Source organism: Triticum urartu, chromosome 3A (assembly GCF_056163025.1).
Source record: "Triticum urartu cultivar PI428250 chromosome 3A, HENAU_Tu73, whole genome shotgun sequence".
Taxonomy (NCBI): Eukaryota; Viridiplantae; Streptophyta; class Magnoliopsida; order Poales; family Poaceae; genus Triticum; species Triticum urartu.
This window is the reverse complement of record NC_141875.1, coordinates 620,071,505-620,096,024: the sequence shown is the minus strand read 5'-3', so window position 1 is coordinate 620,096,024 and position 24,520 is coordinate 620,071,505. Positions and strand designations below refer to the sequence as shown.

General features: G+C 42.6%; 1 pseudogene; it reads right to left on the bottom strand.

The window, feature by feature from the left end:
* Positions 1-13,182: 13,182 nt before the first annotated feature.
* On the bottom strand, positions 13,183-14,736 carry LOC125547050 (GRAS family protein RAD1 pseudogene; annotated as a pseudogene).
* Between the last annotated feature and the right edge of the window lie 9,784 nt (positions 14,737-24,520).

Genomic DNA, 24,520 nt, shown 5'->3' with positions numbered 1-24,520 from the left:
CCGAGCGGCTCCGTCGCCTCTCTGTGTCGCCGACGGCTGAACGCCGCACCGACGTGGCCGACCGGGGGCCACCCCCAGGGCCACTGCCCGGTGGGTCCTAGGGGCCCCAGCTGACCCGTTGACCCTGGTCAACTGTGCTGACTTGGCCCTGAAGCCACTGACCAGTGGGCCCGTCCCGTTTAGTTAAGTTAATTAACTCGGTTTTAGTTAAAATCTAATCTAATCGTTAATTAGTCACTGACATGTGGGACCCAGCTGCTAATTAACCACGTTTAGTTAAAATAACCCACTGTTAGCCCTCTGTCTATGACATGTAGGACCCACTGGTCAGTTTGACCAGTCAGCGGGTCTGTTGACCTGCTGATGTCATGCTAACCTCTGCTGACGTCATAATTTCTTTTTTGTTAATATAAATAATTCCAGAATATGTTTTAAACTTGCAAAAATCATAGTAATTAAACCGTAACTCCGATGAAAATGTTTTCTACATGAAAGTTGCTCAGAAAAATCCAACGAATCTGGATACGTGTTCCGTTCATCTGTCACATGCCCCTAGCATGCTGAACTTGGAACTTTCCCCCTCTTTTCCTTTGTTTGGAATCCACCTAACATCGGGAATTCATCCTCAGATGTTTATCCCCTCCGTCTGCAACGTGTAGTACTACGTTAGGTCGATCCTAGTTCTGCTTATCGTCATGTCATGCTTAGCGTTGCATCTGTTTGCTTATATTTACTGTTTCTTCCCCCTCTTCTCTCCGATAGACCCTGAGGCCGATGATGCCCCAGTGATCGACTACGTCGACGACGACCCCTCCTTTCCAGAGCAACCAGGCAAGCCCCCCCCTTTGATCATCCAGATATCGCCCATTCCATTCTTTCATACTTGCATTAGATTTTGCTACTGTTACTGTTTGCTCCTATTCTGATGCATAGCCTGCTTTTGTAACCTGCTCATTGTTACCTACCTGCTTATCCTAAACTGCTTAGTATAGGTTGGTTAGTGATCCATCAGTAACCCCCACCTTGTCCTTGTTGCCCCTGCTTCATCATTGAAGACCCGATCAACGGGATCGAAGACCAGGCCCTGGGACCGCACATCACTTTCCCCTTAGTTACTCGACACTACTTGGTTACTATCGAGTACCGAGGGTAAGACCTCTTCAGCACTTCTGATGTTAACCTTGTAGTGTAGTCATTCGGTCGTGGTCATCGAGGGTGATTTCCTCCTAATCCACTACGATTTGGACATTTGATCCGAGGGGCCTCTGGCTTGATAGCACTAACCATCACGTGGGCATAGTATGGGCGTTCTACGTCGTATGCATCAGCCGAAGCTTAATAGACGTCAGCGACTGAGCCGCGCGCCGGGTTGGACTGGTAAGCACCTGCCTTTTTTAAGGAGGTGGCTAGGTCTGCTCACCGGCCGCCCTCACAACGTGCAGGAGTTCCCAGGGAGATGGCCCATGACCCCTGGGGGCATAGGTTTAGTCCGGCGTGCTGGCCTCTATATTAACCCTAGGTCGGGTTGCGGCGTAATTGTTTGGCCGAGGCCGGGCATGACCCAGGAAAGTGTGTTCGGCCAGAGTTAATCGAGCGTGGTGGGTAAGTTGGTGCACCCCTACAGGGAAGAAAACATCTATCGATAGCCTGTCCTACGCTAACGGACACTTGGAGTTGTATCTTGATCGATACAACTAGAACTGGATACTTGTGATGAGAAATGGATAGTATGGCTCTGGGATTGCTTTCTCGCAGGGAGTCGAGAAAGGATCTCTGGCCGAGGTTGATAACACTACTACTACTTTACTTTATGCGATGTAAGATGCTTGAAGATGCTGAAGATGCTAGTCTTCGATAGGACTAGACCTTCTCTCTATTCTGGCATTTCTGCAGCCCAGTCCACATATACAGCCTTTCTTTGATAATGTTGCAGATGTAGTGTAGATCCTTGCTTGTGAGTACTTTGGATGAGTACTCACGGTTGCTTTGCTCCCCCTTTTCCCCCTTTCTTCTTCTTTCCGGTTGATGCAACCAGATGTCGGAGCCCAGGAGCCAGATGCCACTGTCGATGCCTACTACTACGTGGAGACCGCCGACGACCAGGAATAGTTAGGAGGCTCCCAGGCAGGAGGCCTTGCCTTTTCGATCGATGTTGCTTTTGTGCTAGCCTTCTTAAGGAAAATTTGCCTAACTCATGTCTGTACTCAGATATTGTTGCTTCCGCTGACTCTTGTGTTTTCGAGCTTATGTATTCAAGCCCTTGAGGCCCCTGGCTTGTAATATAAATCTTGTTTTATTTTAATTTGTTTCTAGAGTTGTGTTGTGATATCTTCTCGTGAGTCCTTGATCTTGATCGTACACATTTGCGTGTATGATTAGTGTATGATTGAATCGAGGGCGTCACAGCTACGCCTTCTTTGTTGGCTACATGGGCGCGGCCAACATGGTGTCGTCGCCATGCACGTCCGCTGGCGGCAATTGAGCAACTTTGACGGGATCCCGAGAGCAGCCATCTACTGTCTCGTCTACAGCCCATGGACCCTGCTCCTTGTCGTCCCAACAGCTTTCTTGGGTATGTTTTCCAAAGATCTCCCATCCGTCGCCTGCGTCTTGTGGATAGACATAGTGGTGCTCACCATCTTCCTCGCGTGGTGCGTCTCCCTCAACAGGGCTCACTCCAAGAACTCGTTAGCTAGTCTCACGGATAAAGGCAAATCATGTGAAACCGATGATAAATTTCACAGGTTAGCATCTTTTTGTTAGTAAGCTCTTATTTAGGGCTCGTTTTTTATGAAATAATTGTCCCATATGCATGTTCCTGGTTGTTTCACAAACTTATTGGAGATTCAGTGGTAAACTAATTATTATACTCAACTGGAGTATTTAATAGTACAAGATTATTGTGCTTAGCTGCTTATTGTGCATTCCACCAAATATTATTAATTGACTGTTGTTAAATTGTTATCCAATTGGAAATTCACTGCATCCTATATACTTAAATCGTGTTTATATATGATATGCCCATAGTATGGTTCATCATGCCTTATAATATTTTGACTAATTCGTGATATTTTTAATGGTGCTTTCTCGGGGTCAGTGCCAAGCACACACGATCCTCAAAAAATGTAGGGTTTCTTTGTTCAAAGCAATTGATTTTTAGAGGATTCAAATATTAGAATTTTTTACATCATAGGTTGTTTGATTCACCATAAATCTGTAGAGGAACTCTTGCTATAATTTCTATATTTTCCTATAGTGTGCGGTGTGTTAAACACTCCATTGATTCTAGTTAAGTCATGTAGTTTTCCAGTCTCATGCCTTGTTATAGAAACCATGAAAATATGATTTATGACGGATCATTTGCTACGGTACGCGAATTACCAACATAAAAGACTGTACAAATATGCCAACGTGCTTCATGATGTGCCCATGTGCATTGAGTAGGAGGGCATGTTGATAGACGTACGCCTTGCCTCAAGCGTCGCGGGAATGGGCTGGTCCAATAATGTTACTTACTACGATTCTCTTAGTTCGTTTGTTTGATCGCTGCCTTGTCAAGTTATAGTTTGTTCTGTCCATTTTCCCCCTTTTTTATATTTTGAAATACTTATATTTCAAAGTACTTACCTCTAAATTTGAAAAAGGTTCACCGTGCATAAAAGTGTTCATGTAGTGTAAAAATTGTTTGCTCATTTTCTTTCTTTTAAAAAAAAGTTCCATACCATTCAAAAAATGTTCGTGACATTTAAAAAATGTTCACGCATTTAAACAATATGATCATTACATTTCATATTGTTCATTTAATATTTAAAAAAATTACGTATGACATTTCTAAACTGTTTGTACATTAAAAATATGTTACATGACATTTTTTAAAAATGTTCATGTATTGTAGAAATTTGTTCCCACGGTTTTGGAAGAATTTTCATGACATAGAAATGTTGATGCCATTTAAAAACTTGTTGCAGCACACATAAAAATTTGATTGTTTTTTGGAAGATGCTCATGAATTTTCTGAAGAAAATCATACGTGTGTCTAAGAAGGTCACCATGTATTAGAAAATATATTAAATGTGCATTTGCACATACTCAACATGTATTTGGGAAAATGTTCGACACTTATTTGAAAAATGTTCGACGTGTATCTTAAAAATATTTAACCTGCATAAAAAAATGTACAACATGTATTTAAAAAAAGTTGACAAAGTATTTGAAAAAAATAAAAAAGCTAGAAAAAGAAAAGCAATAAGAAAAAATAAGAATTGAAAAACTCTGAAAGAAAACCAACAAACCAATAGTGAAAACATACGGAAAAGATAAAGAGGAAAAAAATCAATAAACAGATAAAGAAAACATAGATGAAAAGGGGAAAAAAAGTCGTGTGAAGGTTTCTAAAACCGATCCATACTGTGTGTTGAACCTTTCCGAAACCGCTTTATTGGCCCGACCTACTAGGCCGTGTGCTGAGCCGAATGCTAGAGGCGAGACGGTGCTACATCGCAAAGTAAGCAAGATATAGCACTAGTGTTGAGTAGGACCTGTAACGATGACATGCCCTCAAGCAAGGTATAGCAATGGAGGGAGGACTTGGTCCACCCACCATGAGATGGCTGAGGCTCATGACTCAAATTCAACCACATACTCGTGGGGCGCATACTTAGAGTTCAATTGTAAACCGACTCCGACCCATGTAACTCTAGCTCTCATACTAAAACAAAGTAATAACTCTAGCCCTCGTCCACCTATATAAGGGGAGGTAGGGGCCTCTCAATCCGTATGCTCAATACGTGGTCTAATACACCATATGTGCTCGCACATAAACCATACCTCTCATGCGAGGCAACCATCAATAATATCAACAAAGTCATGAGGTAGGGTATTACATCGTCTTTAGGGCCTGAACCTGGGTAAATACTTGTCTCACGTGCATCCCTATGGATTCTCTATGCGTACGCTGTCGCATGTTAGTTATGCTGGAAACAAACACTGACAATTCACAGTTCTATGTTTAACCTCGATATTTGCATCCACACATCGCCGTGATCAAATCCATACATGAGTGAGATTACATCCGACATATATATATATATATATATATATATATATATATATATATATATATATATAGGTAAAATGTTTGGGGCACCTAGGCCGTTTATGGCAAGTCATTTTTATTAGTGCATGGCGTGCAATCAATGAAACATTAGCTTTCCATTTTTTATTTGCATGCACTGCTGTCAATAATTGCTTTCCAAAAAAATATTATGTTGATTTCCTAGCAATAATCCCTTTCCAAATATTATGTTGACGTATTATACCTCATATAAATATACACATACTCGGACTATTATATCTAACAAAAATATATACGTACCATAAGTATTGTGTAATGAAAAATATATATATTCCCGTCATATTATATGTACTATGAATATACACATACCTGCTGTATTATACAAAAAGATTATGGATATACCTCGGGTATCTCAAATACCTACTAACAAGACGTAATGAATATATCTAGATATATCATGAGTATGTAGATACCTAAAAAATATCATGAGTATGTATGTAAATCTGGTATGTATATACTTAAATGGTGTACGTACTTCAAATCATTGACACATGCCGAGGTATCAAATACCCGCTAATGAGACACAATGTACGATATACTCACAAATCTCCTTGTATATACCCAGCAAACTTAAAAATAAAACAGTATACCCAATGTGTATGCGCGTGTATATACCTACGTGAAAAAGGGTAGGAAAATATTTTAGGCACCCCGTCAACATGTAGAAAGTAAAAATCTGATTGCGTATATACCTCGGTACATGAAATATGGCATCCATAGGTATCTAATATCGGAAGTGATAAAATCGTAGGAAAGAAAATGCTATCTTAATTTGGAATAATAAAAATGTTGTATGTGTCCAGCCAACCATGCAACATACGTCAGATCATACAAATATGAAAAAAAAATCTATGTATACCTAAGGACATTTTCTTTCTCCAATTTGTATTACTAACGTCTCTCAACAAGGAAGGATGCCATGCATGGCTATTTTTTTGCATGCTAAAAAAGTGTTAACATGCATGGCGTGTTGGACCATATTTAATGGTATCCATTTATGGTTATCTTTATAACTCTTTCCAAACTACGTAATTATTTCCAAATCAGTAGTCTGTGATGGATTGACCTTTAATGCAATCGAACGGTGGAAAGGCAAGGAGCCTGGGCACCTAGGTGTCCCAAATGGCCGTCCTAAATATATATAATGAAGTCCTAGATTGCCTTCAATATATATTATGAAGTTCATAACCAATATTATATCCAAGCCATGAAACATAGATTACAATTTGGTAAGGAAATAGAAAACTCGTCACTTTATTTATTATCTCGTTGCCTTTGCCTTTCGGAAGGATGCAGTGCAAAAATGGAAAAGGAGAACCATGTTGGCGCATCTTAATCTCCCAAGATACTAGCCGCCTAGATGCATGCTTCTCTGCCTTGCCCTATACAGGAAGATTTGACGCCTGAGTGAGCACAACAGCCTCATCGAAATATACAATAAGGAGACCATATAATTTTAGAAAAATTCCAACTTTATTCATTAAATAACCAAATTACATCAGGTCAAAGAAACTGAACCACCACTACAACAAAATAGACATATAAAGACGTTTTTGATTTGACGCTTTTATCTACGTCTCATTATTGAAAATCACTTGGCGTATAGAGACATCTTGTGAGGCGCAAAAGACATCGTCCTTTGATTCCCATAAAAAAAATCTAAACGCGTCAAAATATCTTGTTCAACCACCATCAACCTTTATCCCCCATCGTGCGATATGGGCTAAGAAAATAACTACCGTGAAAAAAGAGAGCGATCTCTGTGACCTCTAAACCTAGCGCCGCCATGCCAGGCCGCCGCCTCTTCCAAGATCCTGGTCCTCCCCACCACAGACTCGCTGTCGCAAGTCCACCCACCCACCGCCCTCCCTGCCTCCCCTCTCGCTCGCCAGCCTCCAGCAGTAGCCTCGGGGTCTCTGGGACGCCAGCTTCCAGGCGGCGCCCAGCCCCACTCCGGCCGCCTCTACCGACAGCTCCGGCACACGGTGCGCTGCGGCTGGAAGGGAAGATGACGGATGGCGGGGTCGGCACAGAACTGCACATCCCCAACTCCTCCTACTGAGTACTGACTCACCCCCGCCCCCAAGTTTTGCACTCCTGGTCGACCACCACCATTAACGAGACATGGTACTGATCAGCTAGGCGCTCGTTTGTTTGTATGTACACTGTCGGTGTCGATCAGACTTTGATTGAGATTCATCTTTCTGCACTACAACAATGTTATCACAGACATCTTAATTAGTTTATGTGATCCCCGGCACAGGGGGAGCTCTCGGTAGGGCGAGGACGGGCGCCCGCCCTACCTTGATTTGCCGGGGAAGAAAATTACGTATAGGTATATGTATGGGTACTCGCTCTGATTCGTCGATAGTTCCTGAAAAAATCGTTGTCTTGTTGGATCCTGAGTCATTGAGCAGCGATTCTGTCCTCTCCAATGTTCCAGCCGTCCAACATAGCAGGAAGCCAGCCGGAGCTTACCTAGCAGCACAGAGCGGCGCGCGGAGCCGGCGGACGGCTGCGGTCTGTGTGCGGGCCGGTGGACAGCGAGAGCAGCGAGGGCGGCGGCCGGCTGGAGCGGCGAGGGCGGCGGTCAGCGTCCACACCCCGCCTGCAGCCCCCTCATCGACTCTGTTCTTTTTCCATCCATGTTCTGTTTTCTCTTTTTCTAGTCGTGTGTGCACTAGTGGCTGGAGATTCATAACATATTGACGAATTTTTCTAATTAAAAACAGTGAGAATGTGTGATATGTGATAGTAATTACTCAGTGCTTTACATTCATTTTTGTATGTGCTTTATGCTCTGTGATAGAAATTTTTCTTAATATTGATGACAAATTGACAATTGCTGATTAAAAACAGTGAGTGTGGGTGGTGCAGCGGCGTTGCCAACTTTGTGGGTGAAGGGAAAACATGGATATGAAGGGGAAGGCCTAGCAAAGGCAAAGGGGAGGTGTGTAATTTTTTTTATTTTAGTGGCATTTTCAGCTAAAAGTATTTGTGTGCACTACCATTGTCTTTTGATTTTTATTTTTGTGCTTTAGAGTTCGCCCCACCTTAGAAAAAATTCGTCCTCCGCCACTGATCCTCAGGGAAAAAATATCCGCCCCGGTGAACTGCCACCCTCTCTGTCTCAGAGAACCCTTCGTCTTGCAACCAAAATTCATCCATGCGTCCTCTGCCATGTGAAGCTTGTTGCCATCAGGTAGACTGACCTCGTGCCCGCCACTATCGACCAGCGGGAAGCTAGCGAGTGATTTGGAGAACATAAGTGACTTGCGCGAGCGCACAAGGCAGCCAATTCATCTATAGGTGAGTTGATCTACTTTTTTTAGTTTTAGTTGTTGTTCTATGAATTCATTCCAAGTAAAAAATTAGAGCCCCTGCCTTGATGCGTACTTAATTGTGGAGGAGAATCTTGACATCACATTTACTTTAGGTTATCTCTATTACAATATGGGACAACAATACTTTGTCTTTTTTTCTGAACTCTCATATTTTTACTGACTAAACTACTAGTTCAACTTAAAGTCGATCTTACACTTGTTTGCTCCCAAATTATTGGTACACACGAATGTTGGTGCTTGATAAAAAGCCTGTGAGAATATCCTAATAGAATAAGATGATCAGTGTTATTAACGAATTTTTCTTTTTCATGCAATTAATAATGCTCGTGTATCAACTATCAAATCACCTTCATTTTCCCCCATAACTGATTATAAGAACTTTGTACCCACGTTCTAATATTTTTTTGAATAAACATGCCTTGTACTATAAGAGGGAGAGATCAACTCATACATGTGGTTTCTCATCTGCAGAAACTTTTCTGATGTTGTCTGATAAAGAGCACCGTGGATGGATATATTATCATTTTTGGTAAAATCTAATCATATGTGATTATGTGAAACATCTGGATTAGATGCGTTGCACTATGTCTGAAGCAGCAAAATGGCATCATGCTCGCTTTTGTGTTCGACTGAAGAGTATTAATGTGAACTAGCATGAGAATTCAGTTTTTTATGGTAAATGTCGTCTTATAGTCTTATGTGGAGATAGTATTAAGGCTTGGACATTATTAGTGTCGCAACCATGAAAGTTCAGTCCCCGTATGTTAACCTGATGTTATTTCTTTACATATTTTTTGTAAGGTATATCCATCAACAACAACATGATGTTTCTTCCTTTTACAGTATACGTATCTATACTTCGTATGGTAACATGACATCAGCCAGACTAGACTAAACATCTGGAGGGCATGTTTACTTGGTGTGGTACATAAATACCATTCTCTATTCTTATGGTTGTATGTTCAGCAAAGGAGAACTCGCTGGTAGAAGTTCCAATGATTTTTTTTTTCAAATCTCATTTTGCTTTCTTTGCAGAAAACTTGTACGTGCGAATTCTAAAGGTAGCCACCACAAGGATAAACTACAGAAGTAGAGAAAGCAAGGAGCTATTATTCCACTATCAGCATGTACAAACTAGAAATCATATACTCCCTCTGTTCCTAAATATAAGTCTTTTTAGAGATTTCGATGTGAACTATACACGGAGCAAAATCAGTGAATCTATGCTCTAAAGTACATCTATATACATTAGTATGTAGTCCCAATTAAAATCTGTAAAAAAGACTTATCTTCAGAAACGGGGGGAGTAGATATATTTCAGCTAGTTTGTGAAATATGTAATTTTTTATTGATGATGTGTACAATTGAGTTTGTAAAATACTACTGCTCTAATTAATACAATGCTATTATTTTGCGCGATACCATACATTTTTTGAATATTTTCTGATATGTAAATGGGAGTCAAACTGTTTAATATAAGAAAGTAATTTTATTAAGTGCAACTTAATTAAGAAATTATACAACGAAAGAGAATATATGCAGTTGCATCTAGCATGAATTTAGCAATGCGTCTCTAAGGGCAGGAGGACGCTCTTAAAACGTCTCATCCATGTAGTCACGCTTTGTAAGGACGGTCTTAAAACGTCTCATTTTCCTGTAGACACGCTCCCTATGTGTCTCAATGGTATTTGAGACGGTGCGTGGGGAGACGCTCTAAGGACGCTTTAATGAGCGACTCTAAAATCCGCTAGAGATGATTTATTGCGCCTCTAGCACCTACATTGAGCGCCTCTACATGCCTATTTTGTTGTAGTGCACAGTCGGGCAAAAAAGATCTCTAATACAACCAAAAGTTACATTGAACTTCTTTGAATTCGTTGTCTCTACCTCTATGGATTTAATTTTCACTTCTCATCAAGCCTCCAGTGAAAAGGCTAGAGAACATAAAACTGCACAAGTTCGACTAACTTCGTAGGATTTCAAAAGCCGCATAAGCCGCCCATCCCAATGGGTGAGAACATAAGATCGTTGAACACATTGTGGATGGGGGAGACGCTCCTTTCGAAGTAGGTTGTTTACTCGTTGCTTCATGCCGTATTATCGGGGAAGAAGATCAAAAACACAAAATAGTGAAATAGGAGAACCGCTGAGTAGACCAAATTCAAACTCAAGACTTGACATTACCACGATCTTGACAGGCCGAAGCATCAAATGATAACTCACCAGATCTAGATCCGTGGGACGATAACACCATAAACTTCCCAACGCGTGGCATGTCAACTATGATGATTGGTACTTCTATTCCTTACGAAGTTGCCTCCACCATCGAACCGCCGTCGGCTTGGACACATAAAAGTAGCATAAAAAACTTAGACTACACTCCATCTTTGTTCTATGGTTCCCCTCGTCTCCTAGCGCTGAAGTGGCCACCGGAAAGGAGGTGAACCTGCGGAAACACGAGCTAAAAAATGGAGCTTCGCTTCCTCCGTCGGGTAGGGTTTCAACTGTAGAACCAAATTGGTTCGACTGTAATAAAATGCCATACATATTGGCGTACATATGGTACAAATTAATAAAGATATTTAAAAGCAAGGATGCTAGCAGTGGAGTATAGAAGTGGGAAACACATAACATAGACATGACATATGTTGGTAAACAACTATGCTTGTACAGTATAAGCACCCTATTTAGAAAAGAATCAACTAAGCAAGGGAAGAGATAATATGTCGACATGCGAGGGGAGAAGGAAAGTGACAATCTATATAAATGGGAGAGGAATAAGGGAGGCAACAAAAATATTTAGTAAATCGACCATATGAGGTTAGGGTGAGGAAGGGATGACTAAAATGGACGGAGTAGGATTTTGTTTATAACATTTTAACATGGATAGAGGGAATTGTGGAATACCCTCATATGGCTAAACTAGATATTTAGTATAGTACTAAGGCATGTCTACTAAACTCATGCACACAACACAAATATAGAATCTTATATTAATTAAATGAATTAAAGTTTCAACAATGACGAAATTTAACAATCCGCTAGCATTTTATTTTAGTAAGTTGGATGTCCTGGTAAAAAGTAGTTGGATGTAACAATAGCAAAACATCAACTCTTATCTTACAACATCTTACGTTATAAAATTAAATTACTAATGGCTGCATCTTATCTAACAATGGCATCAGTTCAACTTAACAACAACAAACCGATAGCATATTAACTGATTAGTTGAATGTAAAGATAGCAAATCAGCAGCATCTTATCTCATACTAGCATCTTATGTTATAAACTTAAATTACTAACAATTGTGTCTCTTCTTATAGGAAATAGTTCCATCTTATCATATAAATTAAATAACAATATATCATCTTATCTTATAATATTGAACAAACATATTACCGCTCGCAAATGGAAGAACGTCATTTTCAGTATGTCCAAAGTGGCTGGTAATCAACTTAATATGCTTATGTAGGTGTTTAATTACATGATAAGAAAGACATTAGAGATCAAGAGGTATAGATATTTTCTCGAGAAGTTTATAACTTATGAATGTATGGGCATGTATGTGAGCGTCCGTGACTCCGTGTTTTGCCCTGTGTATTTCAACAACAGAGTTTACAACTCAAAACAAAATTGTTTCAAATTGAGTATCGTCAATAGATTTTTTTGTAAGATTTGTAATCCTCAAATCTGTGATATGGATATGGAAGAGATTTTATTTGTTACTCCCTCCAATCTATATTAATTGAACTTCTTTTTGGCAAGAACAACGACCATGCTTATAGTGGCATCATCGTTCTCTCTTGCAAAGTGCATACCTAGTTATCGGCTGTTGAGACTCCACTTCTTCTAGCGATGGATATCTCTTGTTCGGTTGAGACCAATTTGCACTAAGGGTAAGAAGAAACACAAGATCATAAAATACTAGTGATCCAATCAGAATTTATAATCACGCTAGTTTTACCTTCCATGGACCACTTAATGGAACATGGCGAATTGGGCAATATGCCTCTAGATTAATGTTCAACGGTTAGGAGCGGTTGTTTAAAAAAACTTAGTGGACAGGGGTTAAACAAACACGAAATACAAAAAGTTTATAGTGCACTTCAATATGAATGGCTGGATTTAGTAGGTATTCTAAACCACACTCATGGAGTACCATGATACTGTAATAAATCTTAAAAAAACTCAAAGATAACCGAGACCTATAACAAAATCATCATATTTGCAGTGTAAAAAGTACTCCCTCCGTCTAAAAATAAGTGTCTCAAGCTTAGTGCTAAGCTTAGTGCTTTGCACTAAGCTTGAGACATTTATTTTGGAACGTGAGGGAGTAGTATTTACACTTTCTTAAAATTAAAATCAAGAGGAGACAATGAAAAAGTTTTGAAAGGAATTATATCGATCAGCCAGAATACCTATACAAAAATTGTCAAGCGGTACGATCACTATGTGGAGGGCCTTATAATAATAATTTATACAAGTGTTCAAGCACACGTAATATACCTTGAACATCCTCTACGCATAATCCTCCTGTGAGCTTCTCTTTATTTATCCACTCTATCCCATATGTAGGTATACTTTCTTCCCCGCCTCTCACCTCATCACCTCACAATCTCACATCCAGTCCATTCATGGATATTGTGAACATTCTGAAGTGGTCCGCAAAAGTGTCCGGCCGGCGAGAGGCTGTGATCAGTGTCTCTAGCATTTCCAGCACGAGGCGGCGATGACGGGCTTGCCCTTCCATCCAAGCACGAGGCACCCCTTCTCCTCGGCCACCGTGTACCCGCTGCCGCCGGCCTTCTCCTCCAGCCACTCCCGCGCCTTGGCCGCCATCTTGATCGGCAGGGACTGGAAGCCGGCGCGGCTCATGCGGCGCCGCCACTGGTCCGCGCGCTCGTGCCGCTCCACGCGCGCCGCGCCCTCGCACCCGACCACGTTGCGTATCTCGGCGCCATAGTGGAACTGCTCCACACGCGCACGCCTGGCGTCGTAGCGCGGGAGAGCCGCGTCCAGCGCATCGAACAGAGCCGCGTAGTAGTGAAGCGCCTCCATGAACCGCCCCAGGAAGAATGGCCCGTTGTGACCGGCGTCCTGCTCCACGAGCACGAACGCCTTGGGCGAGAGCTTGCGGATGGTCTGCAGCACGGAGTTGAGCGCGCCGCGGCTCTCCTTCACCACGCAGTGCAGCTCCAGGACGCTGTTGATGGCGACGGCCTCGTGGGCATCGATGCACAGGTCGTCGACGTGGAGGCTCTCCAGGGTGCGGTCGACGGCCCTGAACTCGAGGCACATCCCGAGCTCCTCCGCGTACGCCTCGATCTCGCGCCCGACGGCCCTCATGGTGTCCACGCGGGCGCCGACGCCGGTGACGCGCACGCGTGCCGGCTTGCCGCCGGCCCGCGTGGCAAGGCCGTCTAGCAGGGCGCGCCACTGGTGGCCGCGGTTCAGGCCCATTGTCATGCCGAGGTCAACCACGTGGACGTTGCTCTCTCCATCGAAGGCTTCCAGGATGGACGCGTTCGCCACGAAGTGCGCGAAGCGCAGGTACGGGCACAGCTCGTACGCCACGGCGAGCGCCTCGCCGCGAGCTCCGTCAAGGCACGACGACCGCGGGACGCTGAACGCCATGCTCGCCGGCCCCAGCGCCGGTGGGTGCGCCAAGGCCAGCCGGTCCGCAAGGCCCTGCACGAAGCACGACGCGACGCGCTGGAACGCCGTGCCGTGCACTGGCGCGCCGACCTGGAGCTCCCGCAGCAGCGCCGCAGCCTGTGCGCGGTCGCGACAGGCCACCGCCTCGGCGCAGGCAACAAGTAGCTGCACGAGCCGCATACCGTCAGCCCCGCTGCCACCGCCACCACCCCCGACGTCACCCACAGCGACCACAGCCTCGCCTGCTTGTTCCTCGAACCCACCACCGGACACCGGCGGCGAGTGCTCCAAAGCCTCCATGGCCTCTACCTTCTGCTTGCATGTCTCAAGGACGTCGCGAAACTGCTTCGTCTTCCTGACGCGCGACGACTCGAAGTCGGCCTGCGCAGGCGGCCATGAGGCGTTGTACGGCGAGCTGAGGTAGTCGACCTTGGTCGCCTTGGGAGCCCGGGGGCCGAGCTCCAGCTCGACGCCGTCGAGCGCTACCTCCTCAATCCCGAGGTAGTGAGGATGCTCGTAGTCTAGTTCTTGATTAGTGCAAATTGAAGCACCTTCCTGTGTTTGCCATGAAGTAGGGAAGGGGTTGGTTGCCATGCCCACCATTTACGCGTGTGTGTGATGAACTGGATAGTGAATTAGGTCTTGTTGCAGCGCAAATGACCTACCTAATTTTAACTTGTTACCGGATTCAATCAACCTCTATATATAGGCACATATCTGCCTGCGCTGGGTTGATACGAGTATATATACGATGTGCGAGGTGGTGAAGTTAATTAATTCATCGATCTCGTCTAAAACAATGTCTCTGTTATATAAAACTCAACTTTTTTAATTAGAAACCAGATTTCGTATAACTCACTCTAATGCACGAAATAAATCACCTCTTCAAAAAAAAAAATTTCAAGATCATGAGCACTAGCACCCACGACATATTTTTATAGAAGCCCACCCCGGGTGAGGGACCAGAAATTTGCTCCCGACAGGATTCGAACTCCCTTGCCACTAGGCTACAGCCTAGTTCTCACCACCTCTTCAGATTGATAAGGTTTTTAGGATGTACTAACTCCTTATTGCAGTGTGTTAAACGAAAAGAAATTGATATTTTAGAAACAACCGTTGAGACAAATCCATATAGGCGTGTTTTTTTTCAAATTTAAGTATTTAAAATAATATTGATGGTCATAGTTTAATATGACGGCAAGTGTGTCAAAACATCACTTATTTATGAACCGGTGGTGTGCAAAATTCTAGTACAAACCCTTCATCACAAATGGTTTACGAAACTTGTTACTGTTGAACGTATCATGATACCACAACTCTCACCATCGATCATAGAGAGAAGATAAGATTTTGTTACACTACGGGAAAAACCTTGACAAGTGCATTTCATCAGGCACTCAGCAAAAAAGGTGTTTGCCAAGTGTCCCAGATAAAACACTTGACAAAAAAAAGGGAACTCCGCAAACATATTCTTTGCCGAGTTTTTTTTTTCTAAGACACTCATCAGACAATGAAAAATCAACATGCATGCGTTCGTTTGGATTTTCCATAGGAAATTTTTTAATTTTGAGTTTATCTTTCTGAATGGAGGTACATATATATTGAAAATCCAAATATCAATTTTCTTGAATGTATAGTTCAAAATTGAATATTATTCCGTAAATAGCTAGAAATGTATTTCATGTCTTAAAATTAGCAAACGGTTCCAGAAAACTGCCAAAATTTGGCAATGGTAACATGTAATATGTTCCGTGTGGGTAAAAATAGGGATGCTTTACATATTATTTTTGCTATATTAAGTCATTAGTGAATTTCTAGGCATTTAACAGATACTCCCTCCTTCCTAAAATATAAGGCGCATGTTGACTACTTTGGTCTTCCTCGCACAACTTGAACTATACTTTTCACTTATTGTATGCCCACAAAGTTATTATAAAGATATATGTAATAGGATATTTTTTTGCAAAACAAATAAGATGATTAACCCATGTATTTTGGTACATATTAATGGTCAAAATCATGCATCAAAGACCATATAAAGTCAAATGTGTCTTATATTTTGAGAAGGAGTGATTATAATTAAATTTGAACATCAAGTGCATGCATGAAAAGGTTGACAAAATTTGGTTACAAATCCTATTGGTGTTCTTGAGTCTATGTTTCGGTCGTATTCAGCGAAAAAAGAGGAAATTCTAAAGGTCAGAGTGTCAAGACTTGACCCCAAATGTAGAGCTTATTGGTTTTTTCATTCCGAAAATGCAACTAAGTCTGAAAAACATGAAACCTGACATGGTGTCATTATATGATCCCTAGAGGTTGTGGAAAAAAATTCACAAGATTTCACGGAAGTTTGGCGTGCACTGCTTAGAAACTGGAACATCTCCAATAAAGGAGATGTTGGGGAACGTAGTAATTTCAAAAAAATTCCTACGCACACGCAAGATCATGGTGATGCATAGCAACGAGAGGGGAGAGTGTGATCTACGTACCCTTGTAGACCGACAGCGGAAGCGTTGTGACAACGCGGTTGATGTAGTCGTATGTCTTCACGACCCGACCGATCCAAGCACCGTTACTCCGGCACCTCCGAGTTCTTGGCACACGTTCAGCTCGATGACGATCCCCGGGCTCCGATCCAGCAAAGCGTCGGGGAGGAGTTCCGTCAGCACGACGGCGTGGTGACGATTTTGATGTTCTACCGTCGCAGGGCTTCGCCTAAGCACCGCTACAATATGACCGAGGTGGAATATGGTGGAGGGGGGCACCGCACACGGCTAAGAAACGATCACGAAGATCAACTTTTGTTCATGGGGTGCCCCTTGCCTCAGTATATAAAGGATGGAGGAGGAGGAGGCCGGCCAAGGCAATTGGTGCAGCCAGGATGTGGAGTCCTACTAGGACTCCAAGTCCTAGTAGGAGTCCACCAAGAGGGGAGGAAGGGAGAAGGAAGTAGAGGAGAAGGAAAGGTGGCCGGCCCCCTTTTCCCTAGTCCAATTCGGACCAGATGGGAGGGGGGGCGCAGCAGCCCCTTGGCCCTTTCTCCTCTTCCCACTAAAGCCCATCAAGGCCCATTGCTTCTCCCATAACTATCCGGTACCCCGAAAAATATCCGAATCACTCGGAACCTTTCCGATGTCCGAATATAGTCATCCAATATATCGATCTTTACGTCTCGACCATTTCGAGACTCCTCGTCATGTCCCCGATCTCATCCGGGACTCCGAACTCCTTCGGTACATCAAAACTCATAAACTCATAATATAACTGTCATCGAAACCTTAAGCGTGCGGACCCTACGGTTCGAGAACAATGTAGACATGACCGAGACATGTCTCCGGTCAATAACCAATAGCGGGACCTGGATGCCCATATTGGCTCCTACATATTCTACGAAGATCTTTATCGGTCAGATCGCATAACAACATACGTTGTTCCCTTTGTCATCGGTATGTTACTTGCCCGAGATTCGATCGTCGGTATCTCAATACCTAGTTCAATCTCGTTACCAGCAAGTCTCTTTACTCGTTCCGTAATACATCATCTCACAACTAACTCATTAGTTGCAATGCTTGCAAGGCTTATGTGATGTGCATTACCGAGAGGGCTCAGAGATACCTCTCCGACAATCGGAGTGACAAATCCTAATCTCGAAATACGCCAACCCAACATGTACCTTTGGAGACACCTGTAGAGCACCTTTATAATCACCCAATTACGTTGTGACGTTTGGTAGCACACAAAGTGTTCCTCTGGCAAACGGGAGTTGCATAATCTCATAGTCATAGGAACATGTATAAGTCATGAAGAAAGCAATAGCAACATACTAAACGATCGGGTGCTAAGCTAATGGAATGGGTCATGTCAATCAAATCATTCACCTAATGATGTGATCCTGTTAATCAAATAACAACTCTTTGTTCATGGTTAGGAAACATAACCATCTTTGATTAACGAGCTAGTCAAGTAGAGGCATACTAGTGACACTCTGTTTGTCTATGTATTCACACATGTATTATGTTTCCGGTTAATACAATTCTAGCATGAATAATAAACATTTATCATGATATAAGGAAATAAATAATAACTTTATTATTGCCTCTAGGGCATATTTCCTTCAGTCTCCCACTTGCACTAGAGTCAATAATCTAGTTCACATCGCCATGTGATTTAATAGCAATAGTTCATATCACCATGTGATTAACACCCATAGTCCATATCGATATGTGACCAACACCCAAAGGGTTTACTAGAGTCAGTAATCTAGTTCACATCGCTATGTGATTAACACCCAAAGAGTACTAAGGTGTGATCATGTTTTGCTTGTGAGATAATTTTAGTCACCGGGTCTGTTATATTCAGATCCGTAAGTATTTTGCAAATATTTATGTCAACAATGCTCTGCACGGAGCTACTCTAGCTAATTGCTCCCACTTTCAATATGTATCTAGATTGAGACTTAGATTCATCTAGATTAGTGTCAAAACTTGCATCGGCGCAACCCTTTACGACGAACCTTTTTTTCACTTCCATAATTGAGAAACATATCCTTATTCCACTAAGGATAATTTTGACCGCTGTCCAGTGATCTACTCCTAGATCACTATTGTACTCCCTTGCCAAACTCAGTGGTAGGGTATACAATAGATCTGGTACACAGCATGGCATACTTTATAGAACCTATGACCAAGGCATAGGGAATGACATTCATTCTCTTTCTATCTTCTGCCGTGGTCGGGCTTTGAGTCTTACTCAATTTCACACCTTGTAACATAGGCAAGAAACTCTTTCTTTGACTGTTCCATTTTGAACTACCTCAAAATCTTGTCAAGGTATGTATTTATTGAAAAACCTTATCAAGTGTCTTGATCTATCTCTATAGATCTTGATGCTCAATATGTAAGCAACTTCACCGAGGTCTTTCTTTGAAAAACTCCTTTCAAACACTCCTTTATGCTTTGCAGAATAATTCTACATTATTTCCGATCAACAATATGTCATTCACATATACTTATCAGAAATGTTGTAGTGCTCCCACTCACTTTCTTGTAAATACAGGCTTCACCGCAAGTCTGTATAAAACTATATGCTTTGATCAACTTATCAAAGCGTATATTCCAACTCTGAGATGCTTACACCAGTCCATAGATGGATCGCTGGAGTTTGCATATTTTGTTAACACCTTTAGGATTGACAAAAACTTCTGGTTGCATCATATACAACTCTTCTTTAAGAAATCCATTAAGGATTGCAGTTTTGTTATCCATTTGCCAGATTTCATAAAATGCGGCAATTGCTAACATGATTCGGACAGATTTAAGCATAGATACGAGTGAGAAACTCTCATCGTAGTCAACACCTTGAACTCTGTCGAAAACCTTTTGCGACAATTCTAGCTTTATAGATAGTAACACTACTATCAGCGTCCGTCTTCCTCTTGAAGATCCATTTATTTTCTATGGCTTGCCGATCATCGGGCAAGTCAACCAAAGTCCATACTTTGTTCTCATACATGGATCCCATCTCAGATTTCATGGCCTCAAGCCATTTTGCGGAATCTGGGCTCACCATCGCTTCTTCATAGTTCGTAGGTTCGTCATGGTCAAGTAGCATGACCTCCAGAACAGGTTTACCATACCACTCTGGTGCGGATCTCACTCTGGTTTACCTACGAGATTCGGTAGTAACTTGATCTGAAGTTACATGATCATCATCATTAGCTTCCTCACTAATTGGTGTAGTAGTCACAGGAACAGATTTCTGTGATGAACTACTTTCCAATAAGGGAGAAGGTACAATTACCTTATCAAGTTCTACTTTCCTCCCACTCACTTCTTTCGAGAGAACCTCCTTCTCTAGAAAGGATCCATTCTTAGCAACGAATGTCTTGCCTTTGGATCTGTGATAGAAGGTGTACCCAACAGTAACTTTTTGGGTATCCTATGAAGACACACTTTTCCGATTTGGGTTTGAACTTATCAGGATGAAACTTTTTCACATAAGCATTGCAACCCCAAACTTTAAGAAACGACAACTTTGGTTTCTTGCCAAACCACAGTTCATACGGTGTCGTCTCAACAGATTTAGATGGTGCCCTTTTAACGTGAATGCAGCTGTCTCTAATGCATAACCCCAAAATGATAGTGGTAGATCCGTAAGAGACATTATAGATTGCACTGTATCCAATAAAGTACGGTTATGACGTTCGGACACACCATTATGCTGTGGTGTTCCATGTGGCATGAGTTTGTGAAACTATTCCACATTGTTTTAATTGAAGACCAAACTCGTAACTCAAATATTTGTCTCTGCGATCAGATCGCAGAAACTTTATTTTCTTGTCACGATGATTTTCTACTTCACTCTGAAATTCTTTGAACTTTTCAAATGTTTCAGACTTATGTTTCATCAAGTAGATATACCCATATCTGCTCAAATCATCTGTGAAGTTCAGAAAATAACGATACTTGCCGTGAGCCTTAACACTCATCGGACCGCATACATCAGTATGTTTTATTTTCAATAAGTCAGTTGCTCGCTCCGGAGAACGGAGTCTTAGTCATCTTGCCCATGAGGCATGGTTCGCAAGCATCAAGTGATTCATAATCAAGTGATTCCAAAATCCCATCAGCATGGAGTTTCTTCATGCGCTTTACACCAATATGACCTAAACGGCAGTGCTACAAATAAGTTGCACTATCATTATTAACTTTGCATCTTTTGGTTTCAATATTATGATTATGTGTATCACTACGATCGAGATCCAACAAACTATTTTCATTGGGTGTGTAACCATATAAGGTTTTATTCATGTAAACAGAACAACAATTTATTCTCTTACTTAAATGAATAACCTATTACAATAAACATGATCAAATCATATTCATGCTTAATGCAAACACCAAATAACACTTATTCAGGTTCAACACTAATCCCGAAAGTATAGGGAGTGTGCGATGATGATCATATCAATCTTGGAACCACTTCCAACACACATCGTCACTTCACCCTTAACTAGTCTCTGTTTATTCTGCAACTCCCGTTTCGAGTTACTAATCTTAGCAACTGAACTAGTATCAAATATTGAGGGGTTGCTATAAACACTAGTAAAGTACACATCAATAACATGTATATCAAATATACTTATGTTCACTTTGCCATCCTTCTTATCTGCCAATCACTTGGGGTAGTTTCGCTTCCAGTGACCAGTCCCTTTATAGTAGAAACACTTAGTCTCAGGCTTAGGACCAGACTTGGGCTTCTTCACTTGAGCAGAAACTTGCTTGCTGTTCTTCTTGAAGTTCCCCTTCTTCCCTCTGCCCTTTTCTTGAAACTAGTGGTCTTGTCTACCATCAACACTTGATGTTTTTCTCGATTTCTACCTTCGTCAATTTCCGCATTACGAAGAGCTTGGGAATTGTTTCTGTTATCCCTTGCGTATCATAGTTCATCACGAAGTTCTACTAACTTGGTGATGGTGACTAGAGAATTCTGTCAATCACTATCTTATCTAGAAGATTAACTCCCACTTGATTCAAGCGATTGTAGTACTGAGACAATCTGGGCACATGCTCACTAGTTGAGCGATTCTCCTCCATCCTTTAGCTATAGAACTTGTTGGAGACTTCATATCTCTCAACTCGGGTATTTGCTTGAAATATTAACTTCAACTCCTGGAACATCTCATATGCTCCATGACGTTCAAAACGTCTTTGAAGTCCCGATTCTAAGCCATTAAGCATGGTGCACTAAACTATCAAGTAGTCATCATATTGAGCTAGCCAAACGTTCATAACGTCTGCATCTGCTCCTGCAATAGGTATGTCACCTAGCGGTGCATCAAGGACATAATTCTTCTGTGCAGCAATGAGGATAAACCTCAGATCACGGATCCAATCCGCATCATTGCTACTAACATCTTTCAACACAATTTTCTCTAGGAACATATCAAAATAAACACAGGGAAGCAACAACGCGAGCTATTGATCTACAACATAATTTGCAAAATACTACCAGGACTAAGTTCATGATAAATTTAAGTTTAATTAATCATATTACTTAAGAACTCCCACTTAGATAGACATCCCTCTAATCCTCTAAGTGATTACGTGATCCAAATCAACTAAACCATGTCCGATCATCACGTGAGATGGAGTAGTTTCATTGGTGAACATCGCTATGTTGATCATATCTGCTATATGATTCACGCTCGACCTTTCGGTCTCCGTGTTCCGAGGCCATATCTGTATATGCTTGGCTCGTCAAGTATAACCTGAGTATTCCGCGTGTGCAACTGTTTTGCACCCGTTGTATTTGAACGTAGAGCCTATCACACCCGATCATCACGTGGTGTCTCAGCACGAAGAACTTTCGCAACGGTGCATACCCAGGGAGAACACTTCTTGATAATTAGTGAGAGATCATCTTATAATGCTACCATCAATCAAAGCAAGATAAGATGCATAAAAGATAAACATCACATGCAATCAATATAAGTGATATGATATGGCCATCATCATCTTGTGCTTGTGATCTCCATCCTCGAAGCACCGTCGTGATCACCATCGTCACCGGCGCGGCACCTTGATCTCCATCGTAGCATCGTTGTCGTCTCGCCAATCTTATGCTTCCACGACTATCGCTACCGCTTAGTGATAAAGTAAAGCATTACAGCGCGATTGCATTGCATACAATAAAGCGACAACCATATGGCTCCTGCCAGTTGCCGATAACTCGGTTACAAAACATGATCATCTCATACAATAAAATTTAGCATCATGTCTTGACCATATCACATCACAACACGCCCTGCAAAAACAAGTTAGACGTCCTCTACTTTGTTGTTGCAAGTTTTACGTGGCTGCTACGGGCTTAAGCAAGAACCAATCTTACCTACGCATCAAAACCACAACGATAATTTGTCAAGTTGGTGTTGTTTTAACCTTCGCAAGGACCGGGCATAGCCACACTCGGTTCAACTAAAGTTGGAGAAACTGTCACCCGCAAGCCACCTATGTGCAAAGCACGTCGGGAGAACCGGTCTCGCGTAAGCGTACGCGTAATGTCAGTCCGGGCCGCTTCGTCCAACAATACCGCCGAACCAAAGTATGACATGCTGGTAAGCAGTATGACTTATATCGCCCACAACTCACTTGTGTTCTACTCGTGCATATAACATCAACATATAAAACCTAGGCTCGGATGCCACTGTTGGGGAACGTAGTAATTTCAAAAAATTTCCTACGCACACGCAAGATCATGGTGATGCATAGCAACGAGAGGGGAGAGTGTGATCTACGTACCCTTGTAGACCGACAGCGGAAGCGTTGTGACAACGCGGTTGATGTAGTCGTATGTCTTCACGATCCGACCGATCCAAGCACCGTTACTCCGGCACCTCCGAGTTCTTGGCACACGTTCAGCTCGATGACGATCCCCGGGCTCTGATCCAGCAAAGCGTCGGGGAGGAGTTCCGTCAGCACGATGGCGTGGTGACGATTTTGATGTTCTACCATCGCAGGGCTTCGCCTAAGCACCGCTACAATATGACCGAGGTGGAATATGGTGGAGGGGGGCACCGCACACGGCTAAGGAACGATCACGAAGATCAACTTTTGTTCATGGGGTGCCCCTTGCCTCAGTATATAAAGGATGGAGGAGGAGGAGGCCGGCCAAGGCAATTGGTGCGGCCAGGATGTGGAGTCCTACTAGGACTCCAAGTCCTAGTAGGAGTCCACCAAGAGGGGAGGAAGGGAGAAGGAAGTAGAGGAGAAGGAAAGGTGGCCGGCCCCCTTTTCCCTAGTCCAATTCGGACCAGAGGGGAGGGGGGGCACAACAGCCCCTTGGCCCTTTCTCCTCTTCCCACTAAAGCCCATCAAGGCCCATTGCTTCTCCCGTAACTATCCGGTACTCCGAAAAATATCCGAATCACTCGGAACCTTTCCGATGTCCGAATATAGTCATCCAATATATCGATCTTTACGTCTCGACCATTTCGAGACTCCTCGTCATGTCCCCGATCTCATCCGGGACTCCGAACTCCTTCGGTACATCAAAACTCATAAACTCATAATATAACTGTCATCGAAACCTTAAGCGTGCGGACCCTACGGTTCGAGAACAATGTAGACATGACCGAGACATGTCTCCGGTCAATAACCAATAGCGGGACCTGGATGCCCATATTGGCTCCTACATATTCTACGAAGATCTTTATCGGTCAGACCGCATAACAACATACGTTGTTCCCTTTGTCATCGGTATGTTACTTGCCCGAGATTCGATCGTCGGTATCTCAATACCTAGTTCAATCTCGTTACCGGCAAGTCTCTTTACTCGTTCCGTAATACATCATCTCACAACTAACTCATTAGTTGCAATGCTTGCAAGG